The sequence below is a fragment of the Dasypus novemcinctus genome, chromosome 7, assembly GCF_030445035.2.
Source record: "Dasypus novemcinctus isolate mDasNov1 chromosome 7, mDasNov1.1.hap2, whole genome shotgun sequence".
Classification (NCBI taxonomy): Eukaryota; Metazoa; Chordata; class Mammalia; order Cingulata; family Dasypodidae; genus Dasypus; species Dasypus novemcinctus.
This window is the reverse complement of record NC_080679.1, coordinates 136,744,946-136,771,818: the sequence shown is the minus strand read 5'-3', so window position 1 is coordinate 136,771,818 and position 26,873 is coordinate 136,744,946. Positions and strand designations below refer to the sequence as shown.

The 26,873-nt window shown below is 41.8% G+C and overlaps 1 long non-coding RNA gene across 1 annotated transcript; it reads left to right on the top strand.

Moving 5' to 3' along the window:
* Positions 1–3,853: 3,853 nt before the first annotated feature.
* LOC101437292 (uncharacterized) lies at positions 3,854–5,267 on the top strand. Its single transcript, XR_189030.3, has 3 exons — positions 3,854–3,993; positions 4,173–4,259; positions 5,034–5,267. It is a non-coding gene; the product is annotated as an uncharacterized lncRNA (long non-coding RNA).
* The last annotated feature ends 21,606 nt before the right edge of the window (positions 5,268–26,873 follow it).

Here is a 26,873-nt window from a genome sequence, read left to right as displayed (position 1 = left end):
CTTAAACCACTGACCACCACTAATCTGTTGTTCATTTCTTTAATTTTGTCATTTCAAGAATGTTATATAAATGAAATCATACAGTATATAACATTTTGGGTTCAGATTTTTTCATTTACTATAATTCTCTAGATAGTTATTCAATTTGTTGCATATATCAATAGTGGGTTGTTTCATTGTTTGTATTCCATGGTGTACACATACCAATTTGTTTAACCATTCACCTATTGAAGAACGTCTGAGTTAATTCCAGTTTTTAGCTATTATAGATAACATTAGTATAGACATTTGTGTACAGGTTTTTGTGTGAACAAAATTTTCGTTTCTCTGGTATAAATGCCCAGAATTGTAATTGCTGGGTTGTATGGTAGGTTGTGATTTTTGAAGAATTAGTCATTTTCAACTAAATTGTCAAATATATGCATGTAGATTTCTTTGTAGTATGTCCTTATGCTTTAGATGCCTGAAGGGTCTGTAGTGATATCCCACTTCATTCCTGATATTGTTAATTTGTGTCTTGTTTTTCATTTTTTCCTTGTCAATCTTGCTAGAGATCTTTCTAAAGAACCAGATCTTTGTTTCATTGATTTTTCTCTATTGTTTTACTGTTTTCAACTTCATTTATTTCTGCTTTTATCTTTATAACTTATTGCCTTCTGCTTGTTTTGGTTTTCTCTTCCTGCTCCACATTTGCCAATCCTATTACTTTTTATTTTGAAATAATTTCACACTTACAGGACAGTTGCAAGAAAAATAATACAAAACCCATAGAGAATTCCCTAATGCCCCCCAGATACCCAGATCCACCAATTTTAACATTTTGCCACATTTGCCATAGCATTCTTTCTATCTATAATTATCTATTATCTATCTATCTATGTTTTGTATTTCTTTTGCTCTTCTTTAACTAGGTTCTTGAGGTGGGAGATTACATTATTGATTTAAGACTTTTCCTGTTTCCTAATATTTACATTTATTGCTATAAAGGTCCCACAGATTTTGATATGTTACATTTTCATTTTCATTTTCATTCAGTTAAGTATTTTTTTAAATTTCCCTTAAGATTTCCTCTTTGACCCATAAATTTTTTAGAAGTGTGTTGCTTAGTTTCCAAGTGCTTGGAGATTTTCCTATCATTCTGTTATTGATTTCTAGTTCAATTCCATTGTGGTCAAATAATATACTCTTTGCGATTTCAGCTCTTTTAAATGTGGTGAGGTTTGGTTTTTGTCCTCGTTTATAATCTATCATGGTTTTTTAATATTACTCTGACAATCTTTGTCTTTTTTTCCCAACTCTTCATTATAGTTATTTTTTTATAATTTTTAAAATTAAAGTTAATAGATCATAAAGAACATTACGTTAAAAAACATGAGGTTCCCATATAACCCACTCCCCACCCTCCACCCCCATCATTTTTGTAAATTGTATTTTTTAAGATATATACATCACACAAATGTTACATTAAAAAACATAAGAGGTTCCCATATACCCCCATCCCCCCAATCTTTGTCTTTTAATTGCTGTATTTAGGTAATTTAGATTTAAAGCAAATATTGACACATTAAGTCTAAATCTGCCATTTTATCTTTGGTTTTCCATTAGCTTTCTCTCTCTTGTCTTTCTGGTTTCTGTTTTCTTTTTCCTGCCTTTCTATGCGTTACCTGGGTATTCTTTTAGAATTCCATTCCTTATATAGCTATAGTGGATTTTTTCCTTTTTTTTTTGGTCTTTATTTATTTTTTTAATGTTACATTCAAAATGAGGTCCCCATATACCCCCACCCCCCTTGCCCCACTTCTCCCCCCATAACAACCTCCTCCATCATCATGAGACATACATTGCACTTGGTGAATACATCTCTGAGCACCATTGCACCTCATGGTCAATGGTCCACACCATAGCCCACACTCTCCCACAGTTCACCCAGTGGGCCATGGGAGGACATACAATGTCCAGTAACTGTCCCCACAGCACCACCCAGGACAACTCCAAGTCCCGAAAACACCCCCACATACATCTCTTCCTCCCACTCCCTACCCCCAGCAGCCACCATGACCACTTTCTCCACACCAAGGCCACATTTTCTTCGATTACTAATCACAATAGTTCATGAATAGAATATCGGTAAGTCCACTCTCATCCATACTCTATTCCTCCATCCTGTGGACCTTGGAATGGTTGTGTCCACTCCACATCTATATCAAGAGGGAGCTTAGATTCCACATGGATGCTGGATGCAATTCTCCTGCCTTCAGTTGTAGGCACTCTTGGCTCCCTGGTGTGGTGGTTGACCTTCTTCACCTCCATATTAGCTGAGTGGGGTAAATCCAATAAACCAGTGTGTAGGAGTTACAAGTCTGTTAAGGCTCAGGGCCTGGCTATCACATGGTCAGTCCAGAGATTCAGGTCCCCTGGGTATACACTAAACCCCAGCGCCAACTACAGATCTGGTAAAAGTAACCGGAGAGGCTTGTGAACAAAGATCACATCTGAGTCCAGCTCCATCACACAGAAACACAAACTCCAAAGTAGGACCAACTGACATGGCACTGAACTCCATCTCTCATGACCATAGAACCTGTGGGTCTCTGTAGCCCTCAGAAGAACCAATACCTGAGGTTGTATCTACTTTATCTATCTCTGGGACTCTGCTGAGGTGTATATAAGGGTTACCCTTCTGATAATCTCCCAGCTTTTTTTGGAGACTCATAGCCATAAAAACTCATTTGTCCTTCCCATTTCCCCCTTTTATTCAGGTCAAAAAGCATTTTTAACTCCTGGTATTATATGTAGACTGAGATATTCTGCTGGTCTGAGTTGACCCTTTTATTCAAGGTCATTTTCTAGTTACATCATCAGCTGGTACTTGGTAGTAATCCCTCAGTGTCAGGGAGGCTCATCCCAGGGAGTCATGTCCCATGCTGGGGGGGAAGGCAATGCATTTACATGCTGAGTTTGGCTCTCAGACTGGCCACATTTGAGCAACATGGAGGCTCTCAGGAGGTAACTCTTAGGGACCCTGCATCTCTAGGCCTAGTTCTTATTTCAGGCAAACAGGCTCACAAGCATAGTCATTAGTATCAAGGGCTCATTGTTGGACCTTCATTATTTTTTGGTCTTTGCCATTGCACTTGGGGGATTGTTGCTGTTACTATAGTGTTTTTTAGTCTATCTCTTTGTATCACTTTTTAATGGTCACTCTAGGTATTAAATTACATATGCATAACTTATTACAGTCTACTGGTATTGTCATTTTACTAGTTCAAATGACATGTAGAAACCCTTTATGTCCATTTACCCACCCACCTCCATTTATAATAAAATTGTCTTAGATATTTTCTTTATACATATGAGAACCTTATCAGTGTTATCATTTTTGCTTCATCAAACAATTTTTAATATTCAAGAGGAGAGGAAGATCTTTTGTATTTACTCATATTTTTGTTCCAAGGTTCTTTCTCTTTTTTTCCCCAAGGGGCAAAAGCTAAGAAGCAAGTTTTTATTTTGACATAGTTAATATACATGGCTCTCTTCCACACCTCCTGTCAGAAAATGGCTAACAAATCTCATGCAAAGAAACATAGGAAAAGGGAAAACGGAAAGCTGGAGTTCATCCAATATGCTCATTTTAAGGTGGCTTATCCATCTGTTCTGTGAACTGTTCCATTAGGATGGTTCATTTCTGATAATTTTAATATCATGACTTTCTTCCCAGATTTTCATGCACAGGGTGCACTCATTGGAGTAAGTGGCCATGTCTCTTCCACACAGGGGGTGTAGTCCCTAGGACATCCTGGTAATTTATACTGGTCACAGCCAGCTGATCTATAGTCTTCCTGCTTGTCATACTGCGAGGCTGCCGAGCCCAGACAGTCCGCTGCGAAGTCCCCTGCCAGGAGTAACCGCACCCAGTTTGGTGCGCCCAGAGCCAGGCTTCCTCCACGGCCACCAGTGGGCGTCTGGCTGCGTGCTCCACCGTGGCTTCCCAAGGTTTTCTTTTATCATTTCTTTTCTGTTTAGAGAATTTTTTGCCATTTTTAGGGTAGGTCTGCTGGCAACAAATTCTGTTAGTTTTCCTTCATCTGAGGAGTTCTTGATTTCTCCTTCATTCCTGAATGATGGTTTCACTAGATATAGGATTCTGGGTTGACAGTTTTCTTTTTTTGCAGCAATTGAAAAATGTTGTGCCACTTTCTTCTGACCTGATGGTTTCTGGTGAGAAATCTGCTGTCATTTGAACTGCTTTTCCTCTATAGGTAAGGTGTTGTTTCTCTCTCATTGCTTTCCAGATTTTCTCTTTGTCTCTCCTTTTCATACGTTTATATACAATGTGTCTTGACAAAGGTTTCTTTGTATATGTCCTGTTTAAGGTTTGCTCATGTTCTTTAATCTGTAGGTTCATGCCTTTTTGCTAAATTTTGGAAGTTTTCAACCATTTATTTCTGAATACTTTTTTGATCCAATCCTCTTTTCCTTCCTCTGGGACTCTGATGACATAAATGTTAGTTTTGTTTATAGGCCCACAGGTTCCTGAGGTTCTGTTGATTTTTTTTTTTTCAGTCTATTTTCTGTTGTTCAGAATGGATCATTTCTTTTCTTTGTCTTTCAGTTTACTGATTCTTTTTCTCTTTCCCTTCCATTGTGCTATTGTTCCAATCCATTGTTATTGTTATTTTTCAGTTTGTTTATTACATTTTTCAGTTCTAAAACTCTCATTTTGGTTCTTCTTTATGTCTTTTATTTCTTTGCTGTGATTCTAATTTCAAGTATTTATGTAGTGGTTCTTTGAAGTATTTTTGTGATGACTTTTTTAAAATATTTTTCAGATATTTCCATTATCTTTGTCATCTTGGTGTTGGCATTTATTGATTTTTTTTTCATTCCATTCGTGATCTTCCTGGTTTTTTGATATGACAAGTGATTTATAATTGGGGGGTATTTTATATTAGGAGACTCTGGATCCTATTTAAACTGCTTTTGTTCCCCTTTATTTTTATTTATTTATTCATTCATTCTTTTTTTTTTTTCAGGAGAAAAATCATTTAATACAGAAATTCATCAATATCAATGACAGTAAATTTTCTTCAGGAAGTCGTTTATTTATAGGCAAGTTTAAAAATTACATTTTTGTCCCATGCTCCTTGGGGGCCTATTAGATTATTTCAAAGGGTTCCCTTTTCCATTTTACCAAAATAATTTTCATGTTTCATATCAAATTTATGGTGACTATTTGCTGGATTTCTTAGTTTAAATTATGTCATCTATTTTTAGTTATTTTAATAACATCAGATTTTCTAATATTGATAATGGAAATGTATCCATAAAAGCTGTCATTTCCTCGATTCATCAGTTTCTTTTAACCAGTTTCCTCAGACACAGCTCTGGCAGGGAAGCAGGCAGGTGCCTCCTCATTGCTGCCAGATGGAGGTAGAAGCTCAGGTTCCCAACTCCGCCTCTGCTGACACCAAGTTGGTGAGGGAGCTCCTCCTTAATGCTAGGTGGAGATGGGCATTCCAGTCCCCAAACAGACCTCCACTGATACTTCCTGCCGGGAGGGGTGAGAATACTTCATCACTACTCCCCACGTGGCCCCCACTGATACCAGGAGGAGGGTGTCCTAATTACCGCTGATGATAGTAGAAGTCCTATCTGCCCACTAGACCTCCTCTGATACCACCCAAGTGGAGAGGGGAGGGGCAGCTCACTGCCGGGTGGGGAATGGATTCCGGGCTTCCTGCTCAGCCATGTGTGCCTCCACCCAGTAGAGAGCTGGGACACCTCAGCCTCATGACAGCCTGGCGAGGGTGGAAGTCTAGGCTCCCCATCACAGTTTTATCCATGGTGTTTGGCTACAGTAGAGAAGCTGTTGTCTAAAAGTTTTCTGTCTTAATAGACTGTCATTTTCCTGTTTTGTTTTGTCTTGCTTTGGCTAGCGATAGCAGGCTGCTTGGAGGGCTTCTTTGGTCTGCACCCATTGGTGTTTCTGCGTTGTTGACCTCTTCAGCTCCAAGGCTGGGATATGTCATTCCTTGGCCATCTCCCTTCTTCTCTCCAGCTTTCAGTCTTCTTATGGTTGTTCTATATATAATGTCTAGCACTTTTAGTTGAACTCAGCAGGAAGAACAGGGAAAAGTATGTGTGCTCCCCTGAAAGCAGGATTGGAATATGATTTTTTAATTATAAAATCCCCTTCTTTTCCTCCTGCCTCACTTCCCTGTTTATTCTTTTTCCTTCATGGGCTCTGTCTCCCCTCTCCATCTTGTAAATGTCTTTTTTCCTTAGTGTCCTTCTTCAGCCCTCTTTTCTTACTGTGCATCCCAGCCCTGAGTTATTTCCTTCACATGGCTTAATCTGTGTGTTGATGGCTCCACGTCTGTATCCAGCCCAGATGTAATCTCTCTTTTACACTTGTCTGCCTCCTGGATACCTCTCCTTGAATCTCAGTCTCAGTCTCAGGTACCTCCCTCCCACTCCAAAGCTTCCTTCTTCTAACTCATTTGCTTGTCTCCAGTCTTGCTCCAATCCAACCCTGTCTCCATATCGAAACCAGCAGGTCTTTCCTGATTACTTTAGCAGGATTAGTCCAATTTCTCTGATGACAAACAAGAAACTTTAGATCTGGCCCCATTCTCTCTTAGCACTCTTCCCCTCCCCTATATTTTCCATTCTTCAGATTTATCAAACTATGCATTATCCCAGCCTTTTCCATATGTCTGTCTTACTTTGTGTCTGTCCAGGAATCTTACTTCAGGAGTTGTTAGGACAGCCGTCCAGATGGCCAGCCTCATCCTGCTGGCATTCCACCCGTTATGCCTCACGCTCCACTATCATTGCCTAGTTACTCCTCTCCCTACCTACCACACTGCAGTGAATTTGAGGGCAGGGGTCTTACTGATTGGAGATGCTCCCTCACCTCACACTGCCTGACTTGCAAGGGGAGCAACAGTGAATGCTTGTTGCTGGATGGAGGATTCAAGTGTTACCTTACAAGTAGGGTTCCAGCACCCATACAGCACTAAATGTGTGACCAATTGTGTGCCTGTGCTCTGCATTTATTACCTTTCTTTAACAGATAGGTATTATTAGTGACTTCTTAAAAATGAAGAAACTAAGTCTGAACAAGTTAAAGTACCTAACCCAAGAAGTGTTGCTCAGACAACAAGAGGTGAAGCAGGGATGTGAACCCAACTCCAACTGATCCCAAAATCTGTGCTCTTTCAGGGTTGTCATTTCCTCTCCCAAAGTGAAAGTTTAGTAGCTATTTACATCTATATGGATCTTGTCATTTTAGATATGTATGAATATATGTGCTCATAAGTGTAGGGCAAGGAGTTAATATGTATTTGGTATAATAAAATAAAATAAATCAAGGTCTAGGTTCAGTAATTCCTCGTTTGGGGGCTTGTTAAAAACAGTACAATTACAAGGAAACACTCAATGGTTGAGATGAGAACAAAGGCCCTGCCAGCTCCAGCTTGCACTGAATTAGTCCACCCAGGCTCCCAGGAACCATCCTGTGCAGAAGTGAACTCCCAGCTGGGGTGGTTTCTTGTATAGCTCCAGCTCAAATTGGTACTTAGTTCAGAAAACCATTGGTTTAAAAGTGGAGGTGATCTGGTTTCTTGGACTTACCCTGACCAGCTGACAGGGAGGTGAAGAGGGTCAAACCACCACACCAGGGAGCCAAGAGAGCCTACAGCTGCAAGCAGGAGAATTGCATCCAGCATCCACGTGGAATCTAAGGCCCCTCTTGATGTAGAGAGGGACTGGACATAGCCATCCCAGGTCCACAGGATGGAGGAATAGCGTATGGATTAGAGTAGACTTACTGGTGTTCTGCTGGGGAACCATTGTGATTAGTAAGGGAAGAAATTGTAGTAGTGATGTGGAGAGGGCAGCCACGGTGGCTGCTGATGGTCGGGAGAGGGAAGAAGAGATATGGTGTGGGGGCATTTTCAGGATTTGGAGTTGTCCTAGTGGTGCTGCAGGGACGGATGCTGGGCATTGTGTGTCCTGCTGTGGCCCACTGGGTGGACTGGGGGAGAGTGTGGACTACAATGTGGACCACTGTCCATGTGCTGCAGCAGTGCTCCAGAATGTATTCACCGGGTGCAGTGGATGTGCCGCAATGAGTTTGTTGATGTGGGAGGGGTGGCGTGGGTGGGGTGGGGGGTATATGGGGGCCTCATATTTTTTTAATGTAACATTTAAAAGAAAATAAAGAAGAAGAAAAAAGCTGAAAAAATAAAAGTGAAGGTGAGATACAGCTTAATTCTGCTTCCAGAGTGTCGGGATTCTTTAGGCTTTGAGCTGCTGGCAAGGCTGTAAGAGTAGAGATTTTGACTGTTTTGTTTACTTCTGTATTCTTAGCACCTGAAGCAGTGCCTGGCACTACCTCTTTGCTGAGTGACTGTGAGGGGCACTTTGGTCTTTGGTGAGCCTCGTGTGAGTATCCAGTCCTGTACTTGGTACTGTGGGGACCCGAGAAGATAAGGTTCCTATTCTCAGGAAGGTAATTGAGAAATTGGTACTTGTCATGGACTCAGATAAAATTTTACCCTCCTTATAAGATAATGCAGGAATTGGAGAACATTTTCTTTTAAGGGCGGTATTATAGATATGTTAGGCTTTGTGATCTACATAAGGTCTCTGTCACATATTCTTCTTTATTTATTTTTGCAATCCTTAAAAAATATAAAAATAAATAAATAAAACACTCTTAGCTTGCAGGCTGTACAAAAACAGCCCACAGGCTGGATGTGGCCCCCAGACCAAAGCTTGTTGACCCCTGAGATAATACATCAACTTGAAACTGTTTGGTGGATGCTGAAAGAAGGTAGAAGACTCTGGGTTCAGAGACAGAGGACCTCATTGCTCATGGCACTGCAAGCAGCAAAAGCATCATGTATATGCCTATTCTTTTTTTTTTTTGTATTAATATTAATTTTTTTAATTGATTTTGTAAAAATATTACATTAAAAAAATATGAGGTCCCATTCGACCCCACCACCCCCACCGCACCCCTCCCCCCCCCCCCCCCCCCCAGCAACACTCACTCCCATCATCATGACACATCCATTGCATTTGGTAAGTACATCTTTGGGCACCTCTGCACCTCATGGTCATTGGTCCACATCATGGCCCACACTCTCCCCCATTCCATCCAGTGGGCCCTGGGAGGATTTACAATGTCCGGTGATTGCCCCTGAAGCACCATCCAGGGCAACTCCAAGTCCCAAAGGCGCCTCCACATCTCATCTCTTCCTGCCATTCCCCATACCCATCAGCCACCATGTCCACTTTTCCCACACCATTGCCACCTTTTCTCTGTGGACCTTGGATTGGTTGTGTCCGTTGCACCTCTATGTCAAGAGGAGGCTCAGATTCCACATGGATACTGGATGCAGTCCTCCTGCTTTCAGTTGTAGGCACTCTAGGCTCCATGGTGTGGTGGTTGTCCTTCTTCAACTCCATCTTAGCTGAGTGAGGTGAGTCCAATAATTCAGATTGTAGGAGCTGGAGTCTGTTGAGTATGCCTATTCTTTTTTTTAAGATTTATTTCATCTTCCTTCCCCCCCAACCCCCCCCCTCCCCGCTTTGTTGGGTGCACTCACTGTCTGCTCTCTGTGTCTGCTCTTCTTCTTTTAGGAGGCACCAGGAATCATACCTGGGACCTCCCATGTGGGAAGGAGGTACCCAGTGGCTTAAGCCACATCTGCTTCCTGCTTGTTGTGTCTCTCATTGAGTCTCCTCATGTCTCCTTATTGCATGATCTTGTTCAACATTTCATTGAGTCAGCTTACCATGCCAGCCCTTCATGTCAGCTCACTGTCTTGCTCATTCTTCTCTCATGTGGGAGGCAGGCAACCAACTGCTTAAGCCAAATTCACTCCCTGTGTCTATTCTTTTTTGCCCGTCAACTCCTTCAGGACCAATGCAGAGAAGCCCAGGTAGATGCTGTGGCAAGCAGTATGTTTTTCACGGTTGGGGAATGCTAGGCTTGGGAAATCTTTCTTTTATAACAAGCCTGCTTTTTGTCCTAGAAGGAGACATTATTTTATCCCTCAAGGTTGCCTGCTGCAAACAAACCCTGAAAAATGGTTAAAGAGGGATCTAGGCCTTCGGCTCTCAGTACACCCACCAAATATGTACAGGGATGCTCAGGGTCCTTGGTGGATTGACCCTCTTAACAGTGTTTCAGTCTTTTAAGTTTAATCAAATTGAATGGAATTTAGCACATGACCAAGAACTACACACAGGACTAATGATACAATGAGAATAAAACATGGCCCCCATCCTCAGGAAGAATGCAGGCTTCTAACAACTACAGTAAGCAGTCTATGGCAATAAAAAGAGGCGCGTGCTAACCTTTTGGCATCATGGGAAGACGTAACAGAGTAAGTAGCTTTTGAATTGGGCATTAAAGAATGCCAAGTGAGTGAGCACAGCAGAGGAAGGGATGTCCAGGTAGAGGACCCAACTTGGACAAAGGCACAGAGGTGAGGTAGAGAAATGTTAGATAGCTGGGAGAGGTTGGTGGAGATCGAGGTAGAGAGAGAAGGAATGGGAAGGAAAGTAGCATTTTCCCAAAGTCAGTCAGATACGTTAGCTCATCTAATCTTCACAGTTTGCCGGGTAATTTGCTGAATGCACAGTGTGTGAAGGGCTTCTTGGGCTTTTATAACGTTATCTCATTTACTCTCCAGAACACCTGTGCCATCTTTTGACTGAAGAGAAAACTGAGACTTAAATAATTTGCCCAAGGTCACAGCTGACAGTAGATCTGGGATTTCAATCCAGGCCTGCTTGATTCCTCTATGTGTGCTCTCAGCACTTCCCTACGTTGCCTCAAGAAACTCAGGCTAAGAGGTTATGCAGTTTGCCAAGGTTATCCAACTCATTAATCATGGAACTGGATTTGCACGTATGCTTACCTGCCTGCAAAACTGGTCTTGCCTTCCCAGGTCACAGGGGCCCTTGAATGCCAGCAAATGTCACTGTAACTGGAGGAACTGCTCAGCAATAGAAAGCAACAACTTGAGTGGAAGACCAGGTAACGGTGATAGAAGTGTGAAGGAGCCTCCCAACCTTCTCCCGTTTGTCATAGCTGTTCTCAGCTCCTTCCACAGCAGCCAAGGCCACAGGCTTTATAATATGAACAGCTTGGTTTACATCCTAGCTTCACCACTAAATAACTGTGTGGTATCAGGTGAATTGCTTTCTTTCTAAGTCTCGGCTTCCTCCTTTGAGAAATGGTTGTTGTAAAGATTAAATTAGTGTTATTTGTAAAGCACTCAACACAGAGCTTTACACTAAAGATTAGATAGCAAGATGTTGAAATTCCTAGAATTAGGACAAGAAAAGTGTTGGGAAGAGCTGACAATAAGTCAGAAACTAATATCTGCACAAGATGAGTGCGTGTGTTCTAGGGGTTAGCATATGGCTGCAATCGGAGCAGCCATGGGTGCTAGAATCTAAAGATAAGAGATTCAAAGTCAGGTGACTTAATTTAAGACATTGAACTTCTGCCTTTGCGGTGGGAGTCCATTAAACTAAGAGAATCCTATTGTGCATGAATTGTGTCCTTTGAACACATCCTCTTCTTGTCCAAGGTTTTGCTACAAGAGTCCTGAAGAAGGAAAGGTAGGTTTGGTCTAGCATCGTCTGGAGAAACTTCTTGGAGGAGGGTGACCCTTGAGTGTGGGTGAGATGAGGGTAAGAAGCAGCTGACGCAGAGTGTGGATGGACAAGGAATTGCAGGCTCAGACATTTGTGGAAGGGGCTAGTTGGGGCAGGTGTGTGGTAAGAGAGTGATCTGGACCAAAAGGTTGGTTGATGCCAAGTCTGAGCTTGCTGACGAAAACAAAACAAAATGAAGCCAAAAACCCACCTCTCTGGTTTGTCTGAGTGGCTGGGATGCAAAGCCTGAGGCAGGATTCGTGGGAGTCGGGACTGGCGTGGGTGCAGGGGCCAAAAATGCAAATGTGGGCTGGAGACTGAGAATTTTAAGAGCAGAGAGGGAGCGGCCTGCCCAGGGCCGGAGGAGAAGGTTCAGGAAGAAAGGGGTGGAGCAAGCAAGGGCTACGCTTGGCCTCAGGAGGAGGGGGAAGGAGGGATGGAGCTCTTTTGGTCCCTCCTTTGCCCTCTCGCTCCTTCCTGCCCTCAGTTCTTGCCCCTGCTCTCTGAAGCTCTGCCTCTGAAGCAATGCGCCCTAAAATAATGCAACCCAAGCATATGTAGAGTTCACACGCACCCTTTCTTTGAGATATTCACACTTGAATGGAGACAAAAAGAAAATGAAATTTCTGCTGGCACAGAACAGGTGGAGCGGGGGCAGGAAGTGGCCCACGACATTGAGCTCCTCCTCCCTGACCCCATGCCTGGCTAGGTCCCTTGGAAGGATTTATGGGGCTGGGTATCTTGTCTAGGAGTTTTCTTTTTCCGCTATTTTTATTTTAATTTCTTTTTTGCTTGCTTACAAATACCTGGGGTTTCCCCATTCAGCCCAAGGTTTCATTGGCTAACCTTAGCCTATTCAGTGGTAGGAGTGTTCTGTAGCCTCTCTCTACCTCTAATCCTTAAAGGTTATTTTCCAGGACATCAATTAAAGATCAGGCTCTTTCAGGAGCTCGCCCTCCTGTGCCCTCCCTGACAGCAGCTTATGCTCACTTCTCAGTTATCTTTGCCTGTTGTGTATCTGAGGGTGAGGTTTGCAGAAATCTAATTCTTTGTATTATCAGTGCCTACAGCATAGTAGAAAGCCAAGAATTATTGGTTGAACTGAAATGGGATAGATTCCATGTTGTCTTCTCATAAAAGGCTTAAGAAGGAGCTTATGGGACCTGGATTGGGGGGCTGGGGGGACACTGTGTGCTTCTCCACAGGGCATTTTTTTCTCCTGCTGGTACTGGACTTGTTCAGGTAAGTGGGGCTGCCTTGGTGATGGTGGGCTAATATGGTCAAACACTTGCTGTGTGATTAAGCAAATTTATTTTTTTCTCAAGGATAGATGGATTTCTCAGACGCCTCTTTTCCTTCTCTTTCTCCTCTTTTCCTTTCCTTCCTGTCCCCATTTGAATACTCTGGTTATGTACATCACTTTTCTAAATTTCCAGCATCAGTGTAGACTTCATGGCTCAGACTGAGGGAAATGGGCGGCAAGTGCAGTCTCCTGGGCTGGACCCAGTTCAGGAGCCGTGGGACGGTCCCCGCTGCAGATGGGAGGCTGGGAGCAGGGGCGGCCAGAGGCTGCGGGAGCCCCCCTGGTGAAGGTAACTGCAGTGGCAGACTGGGTTCTCTGGAGACCTTAGGAGGTCAGTCCCCGGGCAGCCTGCAGCCCAATAGCCTGGCAGAGTCTTGGCTCTGTCACTCCCTGTGTGACTTGAGTACAGCGTCTCATGGCTAAAGCCTTAGTCTCCTCATCTATGACATATAGTATAGTAATATACCTTTCCAGGGTTCTTATGAGAATTAGGGGGGTTAATTAACTAAAGTCCAAAGAATAATTCATAGGACACATGAAGTGCTCAATAAGAGTTTTCTCGTCATCATCATCCAGTCTCTCGCTGATATACTACAATGTTATTTCATGAAGGCAGGAAGTGGTAAGGGAATTCTGAAAAGGATGTAATCATTTCACCAAACAGTTTGGAAAGGCTTTTTAAAAGAAGCAGAAAATGAGCTGATCCTGAAGAATTATAAGTATGGTATTTGAATAGGCAGAAGAGTATTCAGAGACACAATCTAATTATACCCACGTGTGTGTGCCACACCCTCGTTATAGTGTCATGGTTAAAGAGCAGACTCTGGAACCAGTCTAAAATTGTTAGTTTTGCCATTTACTAGCTATGTAACATCACATAAGTTACTTAATGTCTCTGTGCCTCAGTTTACCCCTTTGTAAAGTGAGGGTAATTATAATACCCCAAAGGGTTGTGCTTACAACGAGAAGCACCTAAAACTTAGCGAGCAATCAATAATGTGGGCTGATTATTCCGAATGACAGTGCACCTAATATGTGGTGTCTGGCTTGATTTTTGATACTTTGAGAGCTAAAGAGCTGTGTGACATCCATTCTGAGCTGCTCACAGTCTGTTGGAAAAAGTACAACTTTTAGAAAAAGTGGTAGCAGATACCGTAACACAAAGAAGTGTCGGGAAGTATCCCAAGCGGCACAGCGGGGTAGAGAAGTCGTTGAAGGACCAGCAGCTGCAGGGATTCTCCAGGCAGCAGGAGTGGCTGGGTGCCTGGAGCCCCGGCCAGGTCTGCCTCCTGGAATCCTGCCCCACAGGGGAGCAAATACCCGGCTGCAGGCTGCAGGCTGCTACCGTGCTCTGCACCGGTCAGGAAAATGCTTGCCTCCTAGACCCCCTTCAGTTTCCTCGTCAAGCTTTGAGGCCACAGCACCACCTTCACCTCTGCTCTGAGCCAAGGTCCTGTCCGGAGTTTACCTGAGAGGCAACGGGGTAGGACACGTACAGACCATGACTTCACCGAGGGGATGAGAAGCTCAACAGGAGGCAGAGGAGAAGAGAACCACAGTGCTGAGTCCCCTGTCGTCCCACACACGCCAGCACACGTGCTCTTCCTTTCCCTGTCTTTTCTTCTTCTATTGCGTAGTTTACCATACTCCAACCTGCTAAGTGTAACAAATACTTACAAAGCGAACTCCCGTGAAATCCCCACATGGATCAGAAAATAGAACATTGCAGCACGCCAGAAGCCCCTGCGTGTGCCACCTGCCTCTACTGCAAGTGGATGATTGATTTTATCAAGAGACGTTTCTGTCTCTACCTGTGGGTGTGAGCATATGATTTTCTTTCTGTTAGTATTGTGATTTATGTTAATTATTTTCCTCATGTTTAATCAACCCTGCCTTCTTGGTATCAATGCAAGTTGGGCATTATGTTTTGTTTTGTTCTTGTTCTTTACTGTATTGCTGGATTTGGTCTGACACTTTTAGATTTCTGCATCTTTGTTCATAAAGGAGATTGGTGTAAAATTGTTCTTTCTCATGCAGTTTTTTCAGGTACTAAGATCAAGGACACGTTAGTCTTATAAAATGAATTGGCAAGTGTAGCAGTTTGATATGGTTATGAATTCCAGAAATAGATATTGGATTATGTTTGTAATGTGGTCTGTACCTGTGCGTGATTAAGTTATGATTAGGGCATTGAGATAAAAGGCATAGCAAAGGACGGAATTGAGGGCTTTTAATGTTGGAGTTTGATGCTTAAGTCTTAGGCTAGAGCCCCAGGAAGTAAGCTCACAGAGGAAAGAGAAGCCAGCCCTGGGAAGAGAGGAACCCTGAGCCAAAAGAAGAACAGAGAGGAATAGAGACAACTCCTTAGGCATGGCAGAAACCCCGGGGTGAGTGAGAGACAGAGCCTCTCACCTGATAGTCTACAGCTGACCTTGTGGAGGAAACAGAGGAGCTGAGCCCAGGGGAACCCAGGAAGCCTGAACCCTCACTGATGTCGGCAGCCATCTCGCTCCACCACGTGAAAATAGACTTTGGTGAGGGTAGTGACTTATGCTTATGGCCTGGTGACTGTAAGCTCCTACCCCAAATAAATACCCTTTATAGAAACCAACAGATTTCTGGTATTTTGCATTAGAACCCCTTTGGCTGACTAATACAGCAAGTGTTACCTTTTTAAAATTCCTCTGAAAAGGATTTTATAATATTTTAATTATTAGTCCTTTGAATGTCTGATAAAAATTGCCAAGGCAGTTTTTTTTGTGGAAAAAATATTCAGTATTGATTCAGTTCTTTTAATGGTTATTGAACTGTTCATAAGTTCTATTTCTCCTCAAGTCACTTTTGTTAAGTATTTTTTTCTTTGTGGATATAAGGTTTTGTCCAGCAACCTAGGTTCATAAGAACATTTCCCTCAATGAATTACCTTGGTACCCATAAAAGGGTCTATTCATGAGTGTGTCTGATTCAATTTCTTGTCTCTGTTTGGTTCCATTTAATCTACATAGTACCCAATATTATGTGGACTGATTACTATAATTTTATAATATTGAAAGTCTTGAAATCAGGCAGTACCCCTATTTTGTTATTCTTTTTCAAGATTGTTTTAGCTATTTTAGGACATTTGCATTGCCATATTAATTTTGGAATCACTTTGCAATTTCTACAAAATGCCTGCTGGCAAAATACCCGCTGGAATTCTGATTGGGATTGCACTAAATCTGTAGATCAGTTTGGGTAGAATTAACATCTTCACAGTATTGTATCTGGTTTTGTTAAATGATATTTTTCTAAAATCTGTCCATTTCATCTAATTGCTCAAATTAACTGGCCTAATTTTTCATAAACCCTCTTATTAGTCTTTTTAAAAATGTCTGCCACATTTTCACATCCATTTCATTCCTCATACTAGTTATGTGTGCTTTCACCTTTTTCCTTGATCAGTCTTTACAGAGGTTTGGGAATGTATTAGTACAGGAGTTCTTGGTTTCTACAACAACAATGATGAAAAAAAAAGCCAAAGAAAAGTATGATTACAGAAGTTTATTTATTCACATGACAGTGGCTCTTCTCCAAGTGTTGACCCAGGAACCCAGGGCTTTTTTTCTTGGCTCTGCCATCTTCCATCCATGGCTTCCAAAGTGGCTTTGCTTGTCTACACCCATCTGGGAAAGAGGACAGAGGTTCACACATGGGAGGGCTTGATGGGCCAGAGCTGAAAAAAGTGTGTGTCGCTTTGGCTCACGTTCCATGGACTAGAACTCAGTCACAGGGCCATAACCATGACTGTGTGCCTGGAAAGGAGAGGAGGCAGGTTTGTATAGCTGTTTAGTACCAGTCATTAGACAAAAACACAACTATTGGCTTTGTTGATCTTCTCTGTTATATATTGGCTTTCTATTTTGTTAATTGTTGCTCTTAGCTTTGTTGATTTTTTCTTTTAGTTTACTCAGTTCTCTTGTTTATCTTTTAACTCCTTGAGAAAGGTACCTGACTTATTTTTGTTAAGGCTTTTTTTCCTAGTATTTAAGGCTATAAATTTTCCCCCTAAATAATGTGTTGGCTACATCCCACAAGTTTTGATTAGTGGTATTTAATCATTCAGTACAAAATATAATCTAATTTCCATTTATATTATTTCTTTGATATACAGGTTATTTTAAAGTGTTACTTAATTTCTAGATATATGGGAATTATCCTTTGTTATTGATTTGTAGCTTAATTAATTTGGATCAGAAAACACATTCTGAATGATTTTTAATTTTTTTTATTAAGCAGTTTTATTGAGATCTATTCACATACCATACAATCTATCCAAAGTATATAATCAATGGCTTTCAGTATAATCACAATGTTGTACATTCATCACCTCAAACAATTAAAAACAGTTTCATTACTCCAAAAAGAAAAACTTCAGACCCTTTAGCATTCCTTCCCCAGCCCTTCATAACAGTAATCTAATTTCATCTTTATAAATTGATTTATATTTATATCTTTTACATTTTATATAAATGGAATCATACAATATGTAGTACTTTGTGTCCAGTTTCTGTCACTTAGCATGTTGTTTTTTGTCTGATATTAACATTGTGTAGTATTAACATACATTTGTTCAGCTTCAAACAAAAACAGTCTTATACATGCAATTTTACCCATATTCATATTTCACACAATATATTTATATTTCACATAATATAGTTGATAATAGTGCAATCATTTAGTATTTGTCCTTTTGTGCATGGCTTGCTTCACTCAACATAATGTCCTCCAGGTTCATCTATGTTGTCATGTGCTTGACAACTTCATTTCTTCTTACTGCTATTCAATATTCCATCATGTGTACATGCCACAATTTGTTTATCGTTCATCTGTTGATGACTCCTAGGTTTTTCCAACTTTTGGCAATTGTGAATAATGCCACTGTGAACATCAGTGTGCAGATGTCTATTTGTGTCACTGCTCTCAGTTGTTCTGGGTGTATACCTATAAATAGTTTTGCTGGCCCAAATGGCAAGTCTTTATTCAATTTCCTTAGCAACTGCCAAACAATCCTCCACAGTAGCTGTACCATTTTATTCCCACCAACAGTAAATAGGCGTTTCTAATTCTCCACATCCACTCCAACATTTACAGTTTTCCAACTTTTTGATAGAGCCCAGTCTAATAGATGTGAAATGATATCTCATTGTAGTTTTGATTTGCATCTCCCTAATCACTAGTGATCTTGGACAATTTTTCATGTGTTTCTTTGCCATTTGTATTTCTTCTTCGGAAAAGTGTCTTTTGCTCACTTTTTAATTGGATAGCTTGTCTTCTTATTGTTGAGTTGTATGATCTCTCTATATCCTGGATATTAAACCCTTATCAGATATGTGATTGCCAAATATTTTCTGCCATTGAGTTGGCTGCCTTTCACCCTTTTGACAAAGTCCTTTGAGGTGCAAACGAGTTTAGTTTTGAGGAGGTCACTTATATCTGTTTTTCTCTTTTGTTGCTCGTGCTTTGGGTGTAAGGTTTAAGAAACTCCTGCCTACCATAAGATTTTGAAGAGGTTTTCCTATATTTTCTTCTAAGAGTTTTATGGTTGTTTTTATATTTAGGTCCTTCATCCATTTTGAGTTAATTTTTGTATAAGGTGTGAGATAAGGGTCCTCTTTCCTTCTTTTGGATATGGCTATCCAGTTCTCCCAACACCATCTGTTAAATTAACTATCCTGGCCCAGCTAGGTGGGCTTAACTGCCTTGTCAAAAATCACTTGATTGTAGATGTGACTGTCTATTTCTGAGTTCTCAATTCAGTTCCATTGGTCAATCTGTATGACCTTATGGCAGTACCATGCTTTTATTTTTTTTTTAAAGACTTATTTATTTATTTCTCTCCCCTTCCCTCCCCCCCTCCCCCCGGTTGCCTGTTCTCTGTGTCTATTTGCTGCATTTTCTTTGTCCGCTTCTGTTTTTGTCAGCGGCACGGAAATCTGTGTTTCTTTTTGTTGCGTCATCTTGCTATGTCAGCTCTCCATGTGTGTGACGCCATTCCTGGGCAGGCTGTACTTTCTTTCGCGCTGGGTGGCTCTCCTTATGGGACACACTCCTTGCGCATGGGGCTCCCTATGCAGGGGACAACGCTGCGTGGCAGGGCACTCCTTGAGCGCATCAGCACTGCACGTGGGCCAACTCCACACGGGTCAAGGAGGGCCAGGGTTTGAACCGCGGACCTCCCATGTGGTAGGCGGACGCCCTAACCACTGGGCCAAGTCCACCGCCAGTGCCATGCTCTTTTATCACTGTAGTTATGTAACATGCTTTGAAGTTGGAAAAAGTGAGAGTCCTCCAACTCCATTCACCTTTTTAAAGAGATTTCTGGCTATTCAGGGTCCCTAACACTTCCAAATAAATTTGAATATTGGCTTTTCTATTTCTGCAAAAGAGGAAGGCTTTTTATTGTGATTGCATTGAATCTGTATATTGCTCTTGGTAGAATTGACATCTTAAAGATATTTATTCTTCAAGTTTGTGAACATGGAATGTCAATTTATTTAAGCCTTCTTAGGTTTCTCTTACCAGTGATTTGTAGTTTTCTGAATACAGGTCCTTTATGTCCTTGGTTGCATTTATTCCTAAATATTCGATTGTTTTAGTCGCTATTATAAATGGAAATTTTTTTCTGATTTCTTCCTCAGATTGCACATTGTAGTGTATAGAAATGCTATTAATGTGTATTAATCTTGTATCCTGCCACTTTGCTGAACTCGTCTATTAATTCTAGTAGGTCTGTTGTGTACTTTTTTCAGGATTTTTTAGATATAGGACCAGATCATCAGCAAATAGTGAAATATTTACTTCTTCCGTTCCTATTTGGGTGCCTTGTATTTCTTTATCTAGCCTAATTGCTCTAGCTAGAACTCTAGCACAATATTGAATAATAATGGTGATAGTGGATATCCTTTTCTCGTTCCTGATTTCTGCCTGAAAGCTTTCAGTCTTTCGCCATTGCTACCTGTAGGTTTTTCATATATGCACTTTACCATATTGAAAAAGCTTCCTTCTATTCCTATCTTTTGGTATTTTTATCAAGAAAAGGTGCTGTTGGCAGCAGACTTGGCCCAGTGGTTAGGGCATCCATCTACCACATGGGAGGTCCGCGGTTCAAACCCCGGGCCTCCTTGACCCATGTGGAGCTGGCCCACGCGCAGTGCTGATGTGCGCAAGGAGTGCCATGTCATGCAGGGGTGTCCCCAACGTAGGGGAGCCCCACGCACAATGAGTGCACGCCGTAAGGAGAGCTGCCCAGCATGAAAGAAAGTGCAGCCTGCCCAGGAATGATTCCACACACACAGAGAGCTGACACAACAAGATGACGCAACAAAAAAAAAGACAAAGATTCCCGTGCCGCTGCAACAACAGAAGCGGACAAAGAAGAAGACACAGCAAATAGACACAGAGAACAGACAACCAGGGTGGGGGGGGGCAGGGAAGAGAAATAAATAAATAAGTACATCTTTAAAAAAAAAAAGAAAAGGTGCTGTGTTTTGTCAAATGAACTTTCTGCATCAATAGAAAGGATCATATGGTTTTTCTTTTTCAATTTATCAATGTGATTTATTACACTAATTGATTTTCTGACCCATCCTTGCATACCTGGTACAAAACCACTTGATTGTGGTATATAATTCTTCAAATGTGCTTTTGGATTTGGTTTGCAAGTATTTTGTTGAGGATTTCTGCATCTCTCTTCATTGGAGATATTGGCCTGTAATTTTCTTTTTTCATAGTATCTTTATCTGGTTTTGGCATTAGGGAGATGTTGGCTTCTTAAAATGAGTTTGTTAGACTTCTTCCCTGTTCAATTTTTGGAAGAGCTTGAGCAAGATTGGTATTAGGTCATCTTTGAATTTTCAGACTGGTAGAATTCACTTGTAAAGCCATCTGGTCCTGGTTTTTTGTTGTTGTTTTGTTTTGTTTTGTTTTGTTTTGGCTTTGGGAGGTTTGTTATAACTGTTTCAATCTCTTCTCTTGGTTTTTTGAGGTCTTCTCTGTCTTCTAGAGTCAGTGTCCTTCTGGGACACCAACAATGTATGTTTGTGCATTTCACATTGTCTTTCAATTCCCTGAGACCCTGTTCCATTTCTCTTTCCATTCTCTTCTCCTGTCTTTTCCAGTTCAGAAGTTCTGTCTTTGAAATCACTAATTCCATCTTCAAGCAATTCAAATCAACTTTTATGTGCCTCTAATGTTTTTTTTTAAAGATTTATTTACTTATTTCTCTCCCCTTCCTCCCCACCCCGGTTGTCTCTTCTCTGTGTCTATTCGCTGCATGTTCTTCTTTGTCCACTTCTGTTGTTGTCAGTGGCACGGGAACCTGTGTTTCTTTTTGTTGCATCGTCTTGTTGTGTCAGCTCTCCGTGTATGCGGTGCCATTCCTGGGCAGGCTGCACTTTCTTTTGCACTGGGCGGCTCTCCTTACGGGCACACTCCTTGTGCATGGGGCTCCCCTATGCGGGGACACCCCAGTGTGGCAGGGCACTCCTTGTGTGCATCAGCACTGCATGTGGGCCAGCTCCACATGGGTCAAGGAGGCCCAGGGTTTGAACCACGGACCTTCCATATGGTAGACGGATGCCCTAACCACTGGGCCAAGTCCGCTTCCCCTCTAATGTATTTTTAATCTCATCCATCATATGTTTCATTCCCATAAGATCCGGTACTTTTCTTTTCATGCTTTCAAATTGTTATTTATGCTCACCCAGTGTCTTCTTAATATCCTTTATCTTTTAGTCACATTTTCTTTCACTTCTTTAAATTGATATAGGAGATTATCACTGTGTGTGATTATCACTGATTAATTGCCTTAAATTCTATATCTCTTCAGATATTTGGTTTGCTTCTTTGGCTGGGCCATCTTTTCCTGTTTCCTAGTATGGCTTGTAATTTTTTGCTGATGTCTAGCCATCTGAATATATTGGAGAATTTACTCTGATGGCCAATTTCTCTCTCTTGCTTATTTTTATTTTTTTCACAGATCATCTTAGATATTTGGTTCAACTTAGTCTATGTCTTTAAAATTGTCCAACTTAAGTTATCAAATTCATGTCCAACTTAAGTTATGAAGTTTGAGAAAATGGGGCACAGATTTTCTCTCAGAAGTTATAGAATAGAGAGATCCAAAAGCAGTTTTTGTCCATGCAATTTCCAGACAGGCCAGCAGATGGCGTACATTGGCACACCTTTCCACTAAGAGGAAATATCTGTTTTCCTTTGTTTTGGTCTGGACAGAGCCAAGATTCAAAACGGGCTCCACTGGCTGAATTCACTGAGGAAAAGCCACCACTCCCCCTCCCTTCTCCCTTGTAACAGCTGACAGGGAGGAAGATGTCTGTTCTCTCAGCCAGCGCAGTGAGCCAGGGATTTTACCTGATCTTACTATCTTGGGGATGGGGAAGGGGAGCCCTTCCAGGCCTCTGGGGGTTTGGTAGCTCATGTTTGTTGTTTCGAGTTCATCGCCTCTTTGTCCCTCACCCTCCTGGGGGTTGTGAAGCACTGTCCTGGTCTGCTGACCCCCAAAGCAGGTCCCTAGGACAGCTTTTGGCTCTCTCTCTGTTTATGTGTGAGAGATGAGCCTGCCTGCTTAATCTAACACTGTGTTCTCACCTCTGAACCCTTTTACTCCTTTGAAACTTTTCATCATTCCAAAATCTTCTTCTACTCATTTAGAAGTTACACATCCTGTCTCTATTAATATTTGTACAAGACTTAACAACATTCATATTTAACTTGTCAAGTTCTAAAGTAGATCAGTTCCTTTATCTTCCACATGGGTAATAGAGTAATCTCAGAATATTTTAACTTTATACTTTTACTGACTTCTGTGATATTGATGCCCTGTATTTTGCCTCTATATTTTCTTTTTTAATCTTACTACATATTATTGTTGCTTTTTTATATAGTTTATGTACATTTTTATTTACACATTTACTTACCACTTTCTTTATTCTTCGTGCTTTCTTCCATCTAGGAGTATTCTTCTCTGGTCTGAAATTCATCCTCTAGATTTTCCTTAGTGTGATTCTCCTGAGGGTAAAATTTCTCAATTTTTATTTTCTGAAATTATACTCTTGTTAAAAGGTGTTCCACTGGAAATATGTCATCCTGGTTTGGCAGCTGTTTGTTGCTGCTGCTGAGTTGTTAATCTAATCTTTGCAAGTGATCATTTTTCCTTTTTGAAGTTGTGCATTTTCACTCTGATTTGCCTAGGGGTAGATTCCTCATTCATTGATTTATTTACTCAGCATGGGATTTTGTTGGACTTAAATGTATGGATGGGTGTATTTCATCAGTTCTACAAAATTCTCAGCCATAAATTTTTTTTGTATGCAGCCGCTTTGCCATCTTCTCTTCTTTTGGAACTCCAGTTTAAACTCATATTACACCTTCTCACTTTATCCTTCAAGTCTCTAAACCTCTTTTCTATAATTTCCATCATTTTTCTGTCTGTGCTGTATTTTGTAAATTTCTTTCGACTAATCCTCTGATTTACTAATTTTCTCTTTAGCTGTGTGTAATTTGTTGTTAAAGCTGTCTGTTGAGTAATTAATCCTTTTATTTCAGTCTTAATTTCCAGGAGATTGTTTCTCGTTAAATCTGATGGGCCATGTTTTCTAGTTTCCTGTTTCCTATAGACACGTAAGTTTGTCTTTGGTTTCTTTAAACAAAGGTAGCCTCCGTGTTTCCATTTCAAGCACTTAGCATTTGTTATTTTCTTTAATACTCAAAGCCATCCTGCATTTTGTCTGTTATAAAGATAAGAACACTAAGACTTTTGTCTCAGGATCTATTAGTTCCTTTTCTTCCATCTTCTCTCAGCTAGAAGCTGGAGTTCTGAGAAATTGAGACACCTGAGCCAGAGAGATGTTTTGGATTTGATCCCCGCTGGGAATCAACAGTGAGTTTGACGCTGTTGGCAGAGCACCCCAACGTGTAGAAAAGGGGCAGAGTTATTGAGCATGGACCAGGAAGGTTTCATGGAGCAAAGCCGTATACCTCCATGACTTGCCATGGGTGCAGGACTGGCTCTGAAGCCTTCCTGTAGCTATAGGGCCTTGAACAAGACTCAGCAGGTGTATGTGCTGTGTGCTGAATGCACGATCCAGGACTCTGGGTTCACAGTTGGCATGCAGATTTACTTGCATGAATGAATAAATGATTAAATAGCAATATGATGAAGACGAACTCCTTGAGCAGGCTGTTGGGTGTTTATTAATGTCTAGCTATGATCATCTAGAGCAGGGGCTGCCCATCTTTTTCTTAAAGGGCCAGGTAATTATTACTTAGATTTTGTGGACCATACAGTCTATTTCACAACCAGTCAACTCTGACACTGTAGCCTAAAGCAGCCATAGACAATACAGAAACGAATGGGTATGGCTGTGTTCCAATAAAACTTTATCTGCAAAAACAAATGATAGACTGGATTTGGCTTGTGGCCTGTAACCTGTCAGCTCTTATCTCCACGTCTAGATATGACTAAATTGTAAGTATAGCAAACTTACTTGGAATCATATTTCTTCCAAGTACTCATTCTTGATTGTGGTGGAACTGGGGTTCTAGAAAAAGCACCTGGAATCAGAACCAGCTGAGGTCACTGTCACCACTGACCAGCTGGCCATTCTAAACTCTTTGACCGACACTGGAGGCTATCTTGAGCCTAATTTATTAAAACTACCCAATGCAGTGACTGACACTGAGCAGGCCCTGAATAGATCTTACTTTATTGCCATTTTACTTCCTGTCAACCTCAGTACAAATGGCAATTGATACAGTGGCTATAAGTGAGACAGCCTGTATCATACTGTTTATTCATTCATTCACTTGAAAAATAGTTATTGAACGGTTCCAATGTGCAAGACAGGGCTCCAAGTTCTGTGGAAAAGATGTGAACGAAACTGATAAAATTTTTGCTTCTCATGGTGCATGTTGGCAAAATGTGGCTCTTGACAAAATTATAGCACTATTGAAGAAAGCCCTTAAATCCTCTTGACTGAGTCTTTTCCACAGGATTTTATATTTATATCTATTTTGATGTATAGCTGCTTAATGGACAGTACCTGCAATTAATCCCTTCACCTTAGTAAATGAATCCCTTCCCTTTTCTAAGCAGCAGGTATGGACCTCCCCAGGCTAGGAGGTCAGCGAGACCTGGGAGGAGCTGGGGCTCTGAGGGGAGGAGGTTAACCAGCTGGCAACTCGGCAAGAACTCCTGGGACACTGCCTTGTGTCTGGCCCTCCGCAGGCAGAGGGCGAGGGGAATGTGGGACCCGGAGGAAAACGTCAAGGGGATAGTGTGGAAAGGTCGGCCAACTAATGAAGAGCTGCCTTCTTAGCCTGGTTTGCCCCTAGGGTTAGCTGGTTGCCTTTGAGCAAATCACCTCAGTCCTGTGAAAAATCCCTTCCCAGGCTGCTCCAAGTATAAAATGAAGGCCATTGACTATGGTCCTTTCTAGTCCATTCTTTCAAGAGAAAACTGGAGCTCAGAGCCTCTGAAAAAAAGCGCACAGCTGGTTCCGCGCAGACAGCCCGAGCCGTAATCGAATCTGGTTCCTCCAGTCGGGCTAGTCTTCCTGTGGCCCCACAGCCTCTCACGCATCGACACGGACTGGCATGCTCTCCTCGTCAGCCGTTCCGCTCCTGGACTCGCAGGCTTCGCCTCTCTCTGAGGCCCTCCACGGCCCAGCTCAAGCTGGGGTTTCCCACGGTGACTTCAGCCCTCTGGTGCCTGGGTCCCTACCTGGGCCTTTTCTTTTTTTTTTTTCTGGTCTTCCTCTTTTTTTTTCCCCCCAAATTCTACTCAATTTATTCATTTAAAAAAATATTACATTCAAAAAATATGAGGTCCCCATTCACCCCCACTGCCCCCACCCCACCACTTCCCCCACAGTAACACTCTCCCCCATCATCATGACACATCCATTGCATTTGGTGAGTACATCTCTGGGCATCGCTGCACCCCATGGCCAGTGGTCCACACCATAGCCCACACTCTCCCACGTTCCATCCAGTGGGCCATGGGAGGACATACAATGTCCAGAATTGTCCCTGGAGCACCACCCAGGACAACTCCAAGTCTCGAAAATGCCTCCACATCTCATCTCTTCCTCCCATTCCCCGCACCCAGCAGCCACCATGGCCACTTTTTCCACTCCAATGCCACATTTTCTCGGTTATTAACCACAATAGTTCATGAATAGAATATCATTAAGTCCACTCTAATCCTCACTGTATTCTTCCTTCCTGTGGGCTTTGGCTTGGTTGTGTCCATTCCACATGTATGTCAAGAGGGGGTTTAGATTCCACATGGGTACTGGATGCAATCCTGCTGCTTTCATTTGTAGGCACTCTAGGTTCCATGGTGTGGTGGTTGACATTTTTCAACTCCATGTTAGCTGAGTGGGGTAAGTCCAATAAATCAGAGTGTAGGAGCTGAAGTTTGTTGAGGCTCAGGGCCTGGCTATCATAATGTCAGTCCAGAGATTCAAATCCCCTAGATATATCTTAAACCCATTTGGTCTTTCTCTGTGCTAAGTGTGTAAAATTCTCTTTTCTGTTCTTTTTTTTTATTTTTTTTTTATTTTTTTATTGACTTTGTAATAATATTACATCAAAAATATATATGTGAGGTCCCATTCAACCCCACTCCCCCACCCCCCCCTCTTCCCCCCAAAACACTCGTTCCCATCATCATGACACATCCATTGGATTTGGTAAGTACATCTTTGGGCACCTCTGCACCTCATAGTCAATGGTCCACATCATGGCCCATACTCTCCTCCATTCCATCCAGTGGGATGGGCCTTTTCTTGCCTTCCGGAAGTCCCCGCTCAGTGCTGCTGCCAGAGTG